Genomic DNA, 13,971 nt, shown 5'->3' on the forward strand with positions numbered 1-13,971 from the left:
GAAAGCTTCGCATTTTCCAAAACTCCGTCATATTCGTATCAAGGCTGCTACTTTATAGATATTCTCTTCCCATCGGTCGTATTTATAAAAAAAAAAAAATGAAACTCTGATTATGGTGGTAATAAAGTTACTTTATATCCGGAATGTCACAGTGCACAAAGGTTTCGGAATTTGTTCCGGAATCTCAACTAAAAGTGTTTATAGACGTCTTACATGAATGGGTATAGTGTACAGCGCATTGGAGTATACGTGTACGTAGGGACGTCTGCTTTTAGAGGTTAGGACGTAACGTGATTCGAGCCCTTAGAATTTGCAGAAGCTTTGTGCGTCGGACAGCCTATCAGGGAGCCATGACGGGGCAAGCCTTGTTGGATGGTTCGGTCAATCGTGACTATGCAATAACGCTCTGTACATATACTAAATACAAGTATACATGGATATGAGATTCGATTGCGTCAAACATTCGGTTCAACGCTCTGTGCTTCAACGCATTACTTCGTGCAGTTGTATACTCTGGAATAACGGCTGAATACACCTTTGCATTCGTCCGCTTGTGCATCATCAAAGCTATGATGCAAAATTCAACAATGGCATTCTGATCGATGTGTTTCAGACCCATGAAATCGTTCAAATTTTCGGAGCATTCGCTCTTTTTAATCCACCTTAATTCATTGAAAATATAAAATTATAATTTCGGACAATTGGAAGTGTTTCCAGCTCGTCCGAATGAGTGAAAAATAATTCGGTTGAAAAAAAATCATTTCATTCGAGTCAACATTTGTTAATACAAAGAAAAATGTAATATGGAGAAAATTACAGTGGCTAATCTTAAATTCATTGTTAGTACGTTTTTTAACGCTCGCCAGCATTGCCCTCGTTTTTGCAACTGTCTGCACGCTCTCTATCACACATCCAGGATTAAAGAGGAGCAAGTAAAGAATGGAATGTAATTACTCCGAGGAAGAATAATACCGTCGCGTGGAATGCGCGCGCGAGCACATACCCCACAGACAAAATAATTGCGAGATCCATATGACAGTAGGAGAATGAACAAAGAACACAATCTCTCTTTCCCTCGCCGTCGCGCTCCCTCGCCTCTTCCACTCCATTTCTCTTTTTCTTTTTTCCTCTCACTTTGTTATTGTCTCGGGTTCCTTCTCGGACAGGCGTGCGCGTCTCACGGAAGCAGACATAATGAATTCATTCCCCGGCCATGTCACGAGTTGTGTGTTTAAGCTGTTTCAAAGCTGGACATCGCTACCTGCTCGTCTTCCCACATTTTTCTTCAAGTTCTACGTGGCTCTGACGCACGTATACACGACCTTTAATCCCTAATCCACTATTTTTCATTTTTTTTTTCAATACTTTATATTTTTTCATTTTTTTTAAACTTCGTACTCCGCTCGATTCAAAGACATCAAGAATTTTTAATAAATTACGAGAATGCCGTATCCGCGGTCAACTTACGCTTCACGTGCTACATTAAAATGGAAGAAAAAAAGTAACTGGAAGGATGCCTCGCTTCTGGGCTTCCGGAAATTTATATAATCCGCTCCTCTCTCCCTCGCCAGAGGGAGTTGCTCACGGATTAATATCCATATCATCCGCTCGCATAGCTTTTCCCGCACCTTCAATCTCACATGTACTTTGGCATGTGCATTCACCATATACTACAGTCGAACTATGAAAATCCTCTCGTATACTGGCATGTGAGATCGCAGTATGGATGTTCAAATAAATATCTGTATACGTATACGCAAATCGTGTGGGTGTGCGCGTAAGTATCTTCCTATAATATATGTGTAGATAAATTTATGGGTGTATTGGAGTAGCCAGACTTAGAGAGAAGTACGAGAAATCTCTTGGTATCACGCGGGGAGCTGGCACCCACTGCGGAGTAATCCTAATCCTACTGCTGCGTTGGCAACGCTCCTTCGATTTATGACGCTATACATGCTATTTCGACAACGTTTTCTGTCTTCTATACCTCTTTTTTTTTAGCTTTCTCATGTACGAACTTTATTCAAACCGCAATTCTTTCGTTCCATTTCGCATTTCTCTCTTCCAGCCCCCCTCTCTTCTCTAACTCTGCATATTTCGCATGAATCTTTTCACGATTTAAGAAAGCGTACTCAGCTTTTGTATGCACAGATCTGGCCATTTCAGAAGCTTAGTACGAACTCGAAACCTCTCAAAAGTCTTCCAACTCATTGGCTTCCCCCCTGCTCTTCTTCGGGATCTCACGCTCTTTGTGCCTCTTGTTACACAAGTTCATACTCCGTGTCGTTTCCGCTCCTCGAGCCTCTCCATCATGCAACTTGTTTATTCCGCGTCTTTCGCCATTCCCATATACGATAGTTGGATTTTTCCAATTCCATTCAGGAATATAACTACAGATAAATTTTTGTACGTCAGTTGGAATGAATTGGAGGAAGCAGAGCGCAAGCACAGGCAGTTAACGGGATTGTAGAATCTGCAAATTCATCGTGTCGGGATAAATGGAACGGGAAATTGAGAAAACCCTTGCATAGAAGCCACACCGCGTCCATGTGCCAACAGACAAAAAAACGTTACGAATAGGATCAGAAATCCTGGACGATGTTACTTTTTTTTTTTTTTCAAATCTTCGAGAATCGTTATTGTCAATGAATTCGCCATAATACTGTTAATTCCGAAGTTATTTACGTCACAAATTCAACAAACCTGTAACTGGTCCCAAAAAAAACGTGAGTAGCATCCTGCTTGAAATCATTTTTCATTGTCTTTTGATCGATTTTCTTTCAAACCAATCCAGAGGATAAAAATTTCTGTAACCGTGTTCACAGCCCCATCGCGATTTATCAAAATAAACAATATAATCACAAATTTCGCACCGAAGCGAAATTTCAAAGATCAGTTCCAAAGCGATGGAACTGTGACGACTATGAAATAGCTTCAATTTTGTGAATCAATCGTATTTGCACAAATCCTGGTAAGCTCAACGGGAAAGTTTAAACCAGTTGGCAAACGCGGTTGAATACTTATTTGTTGAATCGATGCAAAATGTTTCAGCGAAATAGACAATTTGACCTCGTCGGGCACCTAACGAGTTGCAGGAATTGATGGTCCTTTTCACGGGTCTAGAGGCACACATACATGCCCGCATACACTCAAACGAACTTATTATATATGAATTACTGGTGCACATTTCCATATCCCTTCGCATCGCACGGACGTGAGGTGTCCTGGACCCGCTGGGTATACGAGGTGAACAAGAAAGTGGATTGCCGGAGAACGGAAGTGGAAGAGAGAGAGAGAGAGAGAAGGAGAGAGAGAGAGAGAGAGAGCAGCGTGTGCAGAAGAGAAGAGTGCGGGGCCCGAGTATCTGGGATTTCCTCGAGTCCTCGTGTCGAATCGAGAGCAGACAAGTTTATCTCCACGAACTCGATCCCCTGGGGACCCGCAGAGGACGCGCACAGAGCAAGAGTAGCCTGAATCGAATGGCCAGATTGCTCTTCGTTGCCCATGAGAGGCCAAAGTCACTAACTGTTCTCATCTTGGCTTGACATTTCTACAGCGAGAGTTACTCTCTTCGTTCTAGTCGAGATACGTAAGTGTCCATTGAAATAACACTGTCGAACAGCCGAGCGAACTGCTACTTTCGGCGTGAACAATCAAATATACAGTGATTTGGTTGCTACTTCGTGATCTTATGATAATGGTGCTGTAGCAAATCCTATTGGATGAATGAACTTTGAGAGTCATCGAGCTCACGTAACCAACTGAAAAACGAGGGTAGCCCCGGCCATTAGAGTGAAATAAATAGATAAAATATTCGAAAGGGGCACAAATCTTAGTCTGGCTGTTTCACCAGTGCAGAATGTGTGTAAAGTTTATTAAAGCTTTAGCTTTACATTCAAATGATTCCAGTATTCGAGACAAAATTCGGAGCTATTTTACGCTTAATAAATTTACGCTATTCCGAATAAATAAGTAATAGTGAAATCGGTGTTTTTAACAAGAAAATTCTTTGGTTTATTGAAATTTTTCTGCTTAATACTCTCGACGTTAAGAAGCTACCGTGTCTCTATTGGTATGAAATATTTTGTAATTACAAGCTTCTTCTACGATAAAAGAAGCTCACTTTTTAATGAGAAAACCTGGAATGCTTCATCGCTTGTTTCAACTATTTGCGAACAACAATTTTCAACAATGATATTCCCTTAAATTCGACGAAGTTAAACGATAAATACAGTTTGTAGGTTCCTTCGACGAGCAAGTGTCAAAGGAGCCCAGAAATGAGAAATATATGAGAATGCTCGATCATCCGGAAGATCAAAAGCCATGAATTAGCTTTGATAAAAAATTCAATTATCTCCGGTGTGAAAGTGCGATGAGATCGTCGGAGATTGACGGCTAATTAATCGTCAAACGGGTCTATGACGCTTGTCCAAGAGTTTCGAAACAAGTGGCGCACTTTTCTGCCGGCTAAGAGAGATGTGCAAGAGCTACTGAATATCCTCGAGGACAACGCTTTGGACGGGTGTAATGACGCACTCCATCACCGTGTACAACGTAACCGAGACATCAAAGCGTTTTGCACATAACTCGTATTCATGACTATATGCATGAGGAGAACTGACAAGTTCAGCAAGATCCAAGCCAAAGTGACGATCGTTCGAAATAATGTTGCCGAGAGGTTGACGATTAATATCAAATTTTCAAGCATAGCCTAAGAAACCGGAGAGCTAAGATGATGACAAAGCGAAAAGAAAGAGTCAAGGGAGTGCAAGAGCATCCGGACCAGCCTCTTTCTCCCTGGGTCAGAGGTTAGAAGAGAATCTGAACGGAAGAAGGTAAATGAACTGGTGAAAAATCATTGAAAACGACTTCGGATCGAAGCTTTCAGTTATAGGACTTATGATGATCATAGAGGACTTTCTTATCTCGAGTAAACTTTACTGCGATGCTTACTTGATGGACGTCGAAAACCCGGAATTCACACTCCGAAGGCATCGAGCTGAGCAACCTTTTATATAAACGATGGAAGTTTGACCAAAGTGGAAAAGAGGTTTTGCGTAGGACTCATAGAAGAGGGTAGCGAATAGTACCTTTTACTTCCTCGAGAAACTATATATGTTCTCGACTAGCTTTTATAATTCCAGTCTATAGATATATAGAATGCATGAGATAGAGATTCATCTCTAGACCCTCAGCTCCGAATCATCCGGACTAAGGGAAAAGAGGACGAAGGATGGAACGAGTGGGAATTGGAAACGGCTTTCCACCCTCGTCCATCCGCGTTTTCCGCTTCTCTTTTGCAACCTCCTCTCTTAAATCTCGTCTTCTGACTACCCTCGAGAAACAGGAATTTCGGAACTTCTTAGAGCGACGAGTTCCATCGTTGCTCCAACATCTATCTCCTAACGAGGTCCAAGGAGTGGAAGGCGAAGGAATGAAGCAGTGGAAAACAGGCACGAACGGAGCGACTCTTGGAGCTGCTTTCCCCTCTTTGACTTTCAGGGAAGAAATTGGCGAGAGGATTTCGTCTTTCCAAAAGGCATATTGTCAGTCCCGAATGACGTCGCCAAGCATCCTCTTTATCCTTCACCGGCTAATCTATCGCTCTCGCAGAGCTTTGTGACTCATTCGTCGCTGTACCATTCTCGCAGCTCCCTCTACATTTGATATTCCCGGTCACCCTGGCTCTCTTCAGCTCCCCTAAATACCAAAGAACGAGTGAACGTTTTCACGACGAAGAAATTTAATATTGAGAAAGAAGCTGTATTAAAGAGTCTGCTTTCAAACAGCGAGCTTCCAACAGTTAATCTTTAATTATTGAACTTCGCCCGGCATTTGTTACGCCGCGCCTTCTTCATCGCTCTTCCATCCTCTTCCAACCTTCCCGATCCTCATTATTTTCCAATCTATTCTCGCTCGTTCATTCTCGCGTTAGAGAGTTCCCCCGTTACAAGGGTGTCATTCGCTCCTGCGCCACTTTCTTCATCGTTACTACTTCAGCTCCAATTTCAACACTGGACTTTCGCATTCTCTAGCAACACTCGGGTGTTATTAAACTATTACAATCTTCTTATTATTCCTCGGATTATCAGAGCTTTTAATCTTTAACGGCTCAAACGTGCACCGTGATGATTTCAAGAAAACGAACACATCCGTCCATAAATATCCCCCAGAATATCCTCGAATTTGGTACTTATTTGCCTCTCTTGAAAAACCCAATCCCTTTTAGACTCCACCATAGAGTTTAAGACCACCGATCCGTCTCAATATTTCTTATCAATGTCGGTATCTTGTTGAACCCGAAATTTGACGTTTATTATGAGAGAATAGGAATTTATAGTGTCGACAAGAGGAAAAGTTTGGCCTCGAGCTTATAAGACTTTCCCCCTAGTTCTGGCATCGCGTATACTTTTTCTCTTTTATTTCTATACATTCCATTAACCTTTACTGGAATTTTTACCTGACACGACAAAAGCTTTTTGCTATTACGTTCGCTAGTGTGCATTTTCGTAAATAACGCTCAATATAAGCCTTGGCTCAGGTTCCATCTGACACATGCAGTATATTTTTAGATATAGATCTATCAAGTATAAATTCATAGGCCACAGATGGATTTCTATTCGCGAGTAACCGAGTGTATACATATTAAAGAAGCCAGTGTAAAATGCAAGCCGGTGAAAACCAGTATCTCAGGAGCAATATATATTTATATGTAATAATAAGGGGACCTAATTCGGCGGAGTGTGTACCGACGCAGGTCCCGCAGCGGCGACGCGATGCCGACGGCAGCACCGACGACTAGTCGAATAATTAGCGAATAGAGCCACGATCGCAGTCCCTCTTTCTCTTTCCTTTCGTGGGGGGCCTCTTGGGAGCGGTTTATTAGTACCGAAAGCGGTGAAAAAGGGAAAGCGAGACGGAGAGTAAGCGAGAGAGAGAGAAAGGGAGAGGCAGTGGGTAAATATTCGCTTGCACGAAAGCCAGCGAGGGTTGTGGAAATGGCGAGGAAGCTCATGGAATGCTGGAAAGAGTGCGAGATCCAGTAGGAAAATGAGAAAGGATGTGCGCCCGTGAGTGAGAAGAAGAGCAGCGGAGTCTGCGAGGGAGAGAAGAGCCGGGGAATGGGAGGGTTGAAGAGGGAGAGGTACGCGCGTGGTTTTGGCGCCTGGGGGATAAAGTCTCCAGACCCAAGTATATCCTAGACCCGGCGCACCCTCCAACAGGAGCAAGCAGCTCTCGGCTACTGATATAACCGTGGAGAAGTAACGAGAGTACAGCGTGAGAAGGAGAAAGAGAAAGAGAGAGAGAGGGGGAATGGCGCGCAGAAAAGCACGTACTCCATGCACGTGGGTTATAACTACGAAAAGCCTTCTGTGCCCCTTTCCGCATTCCTCTTTTCCGGCGGCGCTCGATCCTCACCATGCGCCATGGACACTTGGCGTGGAAAAATAATTGCACGGTGATAAATTTCGAATAATCGGGCTACCGCGCGAGTTTTCATTTTCCCTTTCCTTTTCCTTCTTCCTTTCTATATCCATCTCTCCCCCTCGCTCTTTCCTCCTCCCTTTTTCTCTCATACTCCCTTCAGTTGAGTGTACAATTTTTGTTCCTAACCTCCTCGTATCGCAGGGCGAGAGAAGAGGTCGTTAGTGCTCGGTAACACCGATGCCTGCGTTCAGATATACCTTATTCCGTGACACTCACAACTTCTAATAGAAGTGTTCGTGCATGAATGATTACTATTCGAGGCTTATACACCGGCTGACGTTAATTCGGAGGGGAAATTCGTGGCGTGTCTGCTGTGTTCCATCTTGTCACGCTGTATATATACACACACCAAAGATACATTGTTTTCATTCCCTAGAAAATATATCACGCAGAATGATGTTACGTTCGATGTACTAAACAGCGAATGAACTCCTTTATAATTTAGTTCATTGTCAATTTCATTGTTTCGTCAGATAAAAAATATTGTAAGAGCCAAAATCCACGTGGACAAGATCGTGTATTATGTAGTGCCATTGTTATCCAGCTTATAGCTCTAATTTTTAGTGATATGTTATGAATGTAGATGCCAAAAGCAGGGCTTGTTTTCGTCATCCTTCAACAAGCTCTGATGGGCTGGAGAATACGAAAAGGGTATAAAAATATATGAAGCAGTTAGAGAGTGAAAGACATGGAGAGAGGGCAGGGGGCCAGCACTGTGCTCATGGCAGGATACTCGAGACTATAGTACGATAAATTTCAAGAGGGAACTCGAAAGAGCCAGTAGTTGGTCTTGGAGAGAAGAGTTCGGTAAACAACGTGACGTCCAATGAGAAAGAAGCCTCTCGCTGACGGTGTCGAGAACGGAGGGTCAGAAATATATGTACAGATCGGAGCACAAGAGTACCCCTAAGAAGTGATGGAGAAAGAGTGGACAAGAGGGTTGTACCAGTAACGGCCGAGCGTTATTAAGAAGGGTGGATCGACGAGGGTACATAAGCCCTGCGCGCAGTCAAAGCAAAGCTCACCCCATCTCATTCCTGGACAATAAATTCTCCTAAAAAGCTCTTTTACATTAAGGAACAAAATCGTTCACACATACACACACAATGGAGATGAATCCATCAATATTTATATCTCATTTGTACATAACAAACTAATATTAAAAAATAAATGTTTATAGATATATTTAGAAATACGAACCTGAGTCGTTAATACGTGGTACACTCGGTTTACAGATTTTTATGAAATCCAGGGGCGTCTCAATTGGAATAATACATCGTCCAAATATTGGATTCAACGTAATTCAATTTAATGGAATGATAATAATGTAAAAGGGTAACAGGAGAGAGTGGCCCAAAGCGGAAGAGCCTCCGAGGAAAGTACCTTTTTTTTTCGTTTTTCGATGGGAAGGTAGAAAGCAGAATTTTTTTATATCATGTGGAATTGTTTCGAAATAAAATTTCTCACTTTTTCAGTCCACTTTAGATTTCGAAATCGAAATCCTTTGACACAGTTTGACAGATTAAAAAAAGGCTCTGTCAGCCTACGCAAGGCGATGGCAATTTCACAAATTTCAAACGAGGTTAGTCGACCTAGTTAACTGAGTCTTAACATAAATAAATTGTAAGAAGAACGAATTCACCCATCGCAGAGTTTAATTATCCTACACAGTTATGAAACGATCGATTTATGCGTGCGAATTATTGATAAATAATATCATGAATCATTAATTAACGTATTCGTTCACAATAAACTAGAATTACACGAGCAATGAACTCACCGATCCTTGCGAATGATCACCCCATAATGATGGATCTCTCAACGATCGGGTCCTTTCTATCTGTGACTATATCCACCGAATGAACCGCACCGGGGCTCCAGTTTCTGCAAAGACCAAATAAGTGACCTCGTTACAGTACATAAACTTTTCTCTTTGAGTGCATCGAAGCATTCGAATGCGGCAGAGGGGAAAAAGCTGCGAGCAAAGGGAAAACTCGGTGAAATTTACAAAGGACATGGGGAGACTGGGAGAGGTCACAATGTAGAGAAGACGCACACAATGAGAGAGAGAGAGAGAGAGAGAAAAGAAAATCGGAGGATACTGCCTCGTGAGAAGCGCGCTTCTCTTCTCTATTTCATCGGAGGAAAGTCCCTCTCGTTTTCCTCTCGCGACCACGCCGCAGGGATCTTTTTATACGATCGATCCTGCGATCTTTTTCCTCATATTCGTATGTTACTGTCGTAGATTCTCTATCGTTTTGATATTTTTCAAGTATCCCGAGATTTAAGGAATTCTCGACGAGAGAATTCATCGGAGAATGTAACGAGGACTCACGATCGAAGGTACAAAACGAAGGGAACAAACAAATAATGTGGCTGCATAAACAAAAAGGGAATATAAAGGAAAAAGGTTTTGAGGAATTCTGAGCATGTTATGGAGCGTGATAATCATTAAAATTATGTAAAATGACGTCAACAACTAAAGTATATTCCACCCAATCAATTAACTCGAAACGCTGTTTAAACATTCATGGAATAGTTGCCTCGCTAAGTTCAGCCTTTGACAGGAAAAAAAATCTAGAACAAGGTGAGACACGTTATCAAAAAACCTTGATCTTCTCGTGTCCACGGGAGTCTTAAAAACTGCAGTTTTCATAAAACGAAAAAACATCGACAGAGATAAAAGGTTAATTTCCGGGAAATTTGAAAGCAGTGCTATATGACCGTGCGGCGTAAACTCTTTTGGATAGAAGCTCAATGCCGGTAAGCCGGATGAATTTTACATGAACTCTTCGTACAAGCAGCCTTCAGATTTGCCACCCCCGATATGGACTCGAGAGTAAGAGGTTCTTGCGGTCCCCGAAAATCGAGCTTAGTTTCTACTTCAACTCCGTACTCGCATGCCCACATGAATATGATTATTTCTGCTCGCGATAAAGCTTCTGAGGTAACAGAGTGCAAAAGAAACTCGGTTCGATGCTATAGTGTGGGGGTTCATTGAACCGGGAATCGCGAGATTCACGTTTTAGTCTGTAGCTCTTATCGATGAATGCACTTCGCGTATGGAACATTCGAAACAAAATCCTAGAAAAAACTGTTTTCACATTAATTATGGTTGAAGTAGTTCGGCCGTTCTAGACTAGTCAAGTTCACAACTACTTTATGTTGATTAAATTCAAGTTTAAATTATTAATAAAATTAATAAACACTTAAATTGAGAATATTTTTGTCACAAAAATGTAATAAAATGCTTTAAGAATATCATAAAAGATACAAATTATACACCAACTTGACTAGTTAATGATTGAGTCGGTACCGGTGACACTTCAAATGCACATAACCTAGGAAACATTTTCATATTGCAAAAGAAAGTTCACATCGGTGTAATGCCACTGAGAAAAAAGAATGGTAAATTCGTTACAAAAAGCAAAGCTTCTAGACGAATAAACGTACGTGAGTCAGTCTCAAAAATAAATTTGATGAAATTTCCGCGATTCCCGAATTCGCCCGAAGTTCAATCAGCCGCTACCAGCAGTCCAAGGTAATGACTGACATCTGCTTTCGACACGTCAAAAACTAAAGTTTGTTCATGTTTTCTTTCCTAAAAGCCCCTTAGGTAATGTTTTTTTTTCGAAGAAATGGAATCTGTGATAAATTTTCTTCACGATATAAACTTTTCCGAAGCTCGAACACCGTGCACAATTTTTTCACAATTAATTTTATCGTAAGTGCTCTCATGAGGTACCATGTTAAAAACTCAAATAAATTGTAAATAAAATAATTCCAAATTTTTCTCTGTGAAGAGGCCCCGGAACCGTGCTTATCAGGGGACCTTAAACTATCATTTACCGCAAAAAAAGTGGACCTTCGCCGTGCTTTATCGAACGACCGAAAAACTTTAAAAAACTGCAAAATTCGGGATTTCGGTCTCGGCGTAAGTATTCTCGAAAACTTTTGACACGAGAATTGCGTTTCGCTTCTTCCGTATATTTTTTTCCTGGTAATATCATAGTAGGCGCGACCTAGATCGTCGATTATTTCAGTATAAATGGATCTAGTGTAGGGGTCCTCTGCGGATGAGCGAGCAGGTCGCGGAGAGCGATTTCTTGCTGCGTTTTCCTTCCGTCTTTTTCTCGCGTTCCTAGAGCAATGCACGTACCGTTATGCACGTGTATGTGCTCGAAATAAAGATAGTTTTTCATGAGGAAAGCTCGACCGGCCTTCGGGCACGTCCGTTCCGCAACAGTCTACGTCTCGAAGTCGACGAGAAGAAGGCAAGAAGAGGCGGAGCAGGGAGAGTGACAGGAGCATCTCAGCGGAGAACGGATAAAAGGATTTCCAAGTTTCGGGCAGGTGGAAGTTCCTCAATACGCAGAATGCCTCCGGGCGTATCTCCATTCCGTCTCCCTCCGCCTCTGCCCCGCGCGAGCTCCTGTTTTATCACAATTTTTCTTTTCGACTATGATTCGTCGTTGTCTCGTTCGACCTCGCGCAAAACGCATGGCAAATCTCACCGTTCCAGGTCCCCGAGCGCTGTATTCTCGTTGGAATCCGTCGTATCTTTTCGTCTCTCCTCGCTGCTTATATCGTTGACGGTGTGTGTCGCATCGTATAGACGCATCCGTACCAAGCGTATATAAATGAGAGTCTAGATATATTTGCGATTCGCGAAACGATTTCGTGGTTCCTACACCGCCGGAGCGATGTACCGATATACACAACGATCGTCACACACGTGCTATAGCGATGGCGGCAAGCCCCGGAAGAGCGAGAGAGACAGCATGAGAGGGCACGAAACAGTGTGATACCGTAAAGCTCGAAGAAAAAGGACGGAAAGAGAGTACGAGGAGGAAAATTTTACGATTCCCCGTATACTATCTATTCGTCGGGAGATCGATTCCCGAGAGAAGAGCGACGGCCGAACGCGGCGCGGCGGGAACGGGGATAAAAGCGCAGCCAGTGAGGAGCTCTGTCTATAGCGAATAGAGCAGACGCTTGCACTCGATTTTGCCGATTCCAGAACGATTGTCTACCCGGAAACCAGTAACAGCTACACGCCGTTTCACTCGTTCAAGAGAGACAGACCCGGAGGGAGGAAGAATCCATGTGCATAAAGAAGGAGGAGGAGGAGGAGGAGGAGAGAGCGAGAGGAAAAGTACTGCCAAGCGAACCTGATGCTGCACACTATATGAGAAGCTTCTCTTGTATCTCTCGACACACGTGTTATTTATGCATTTTAATGCTGTGCTTTGGCCTCTTCGAAAAAGCTCCCTCCGCTATATTCATCCGTATGGTTTATGTGGCAATGTCGCGTTTTTCACATTCCACAATCTTTATGTATTATATGCGAGCTGCTACACATTCGTATATCATACGTGTATTGTATTTTATATGTATATATAAATACAGGGACGTATATAAATGTTTGTGTTTATATGATATCGTTACACGTATATATTTTTTCGAGTATATGATACGAGCCTGCATATACAGAGTATTTACCGACCTAACGGTACCACATACCATATGTCTCGGTGTATCGATGCGAGATTGGTCCAGGAACAGAATTTATGAGGGAACCTACCTACTCTACCGTTTCGCCTAAGCTCGTAAGTGATCACCGGTACTCGGACGTCTGACGGATTCGTGATTTATCGAATTTATGGCTACGGGAGCAGAAAGTGATGTATACGAAAAAACACGCGCGCCCGCTTGCTCCCTTTTGAATCTGGTGTCGCGAACCCAATTTTTTCTGTTCCAAGATAAAGAATGAAGCGTTGAAAAAAATGTTCGCGTATCCTCAAAGGGTTGTGGGAGCGCCCACTCGTTACGTAAATCATACGAAGATTTTTTCGAATATGTATCCTCAATGATGGAGATTCGACGGTTACTTTTACGAAACGATAAATTTACACGAGATTGTGGATTAGGTTTTTCGGCTTGCACGCGTATGCAGTTGACACGAAAATCTTTGTGTGGTGTGAAACTAAATCAAATTTGACTCTCAGCTCGCGATGACGTTGAAATTAACAAATTGATGCATCAAAGTTGCTTTTCTGACGTGTTAACATAATTGAAAAATCGTATCGATCGTTTTAAATCGAAAGAAAAATAATGCTGAAGGTAATTCGAAAGTTTGAAAATTTCACTCGATCCCATAAAGATATTATGGATGTTTGAAAAGCCCTTTTGAAGCTTCAACGTAAACGAAGTTTTGGCGGAAAGTTTACGTTTTTATTTTCGGCAAACTCTACTTTTTCCGCACTTGACTTTTATTACGAGGGAAGAGAACGCCGGTGAGAAATGTATCGACGTTTCTCGTGGCTGGTGGTCTGTGGGACGTATACTCTGGCCGATTAATTCGCACCACGCCAGCAATCAATTTCCTCTTGTATAAACACCTTCGTACATATATACCGACAAGTATTTATACATGTGTGTGGGCGCGTGCGTGCTTATGTGCATATATATATGCACAGAGTG

The 13,971-nt window shown here is 42.4% G+C and overlaps 1 long non-coding RNA gene across 2 annotated transcripts in view; it reads right to left on the reverse strand.

Moving 5' to 3' along the window:
* Positions 1 to 13,971, reverse strand: part of LOC122410030 (uncharacterized) — a 70,745-nt gene that overhangs the window by 29,634 nt on the left and 27,140 nt on the right. For both annotated transcript variants that reach the window (XR_006260837.1, XR_006260836.1), the window contains exon 2: positions 9,269 to 9,372. This is a non-coding gene — a long non-coding RNA (uncharacterized lncRNA). The remainder of the gene's footprint in view (positions 1 to 9,268; positions 9,373 to 13,971) is intronic.

The sequence above is a fragment of the Venturia canescens genome, chromosome 4 (genome assembly GCF_019457755.1).
Source record: "Venturia canescens isolate UGA chromosome 4, ASM1945775v1, whole genome shotgun sequence".
NCBI lineage: Eukaryota > Metazoa > Arthropoda > Insecta > Hymenoptera > Ichneumonidae > Venturia > Venturia canescens.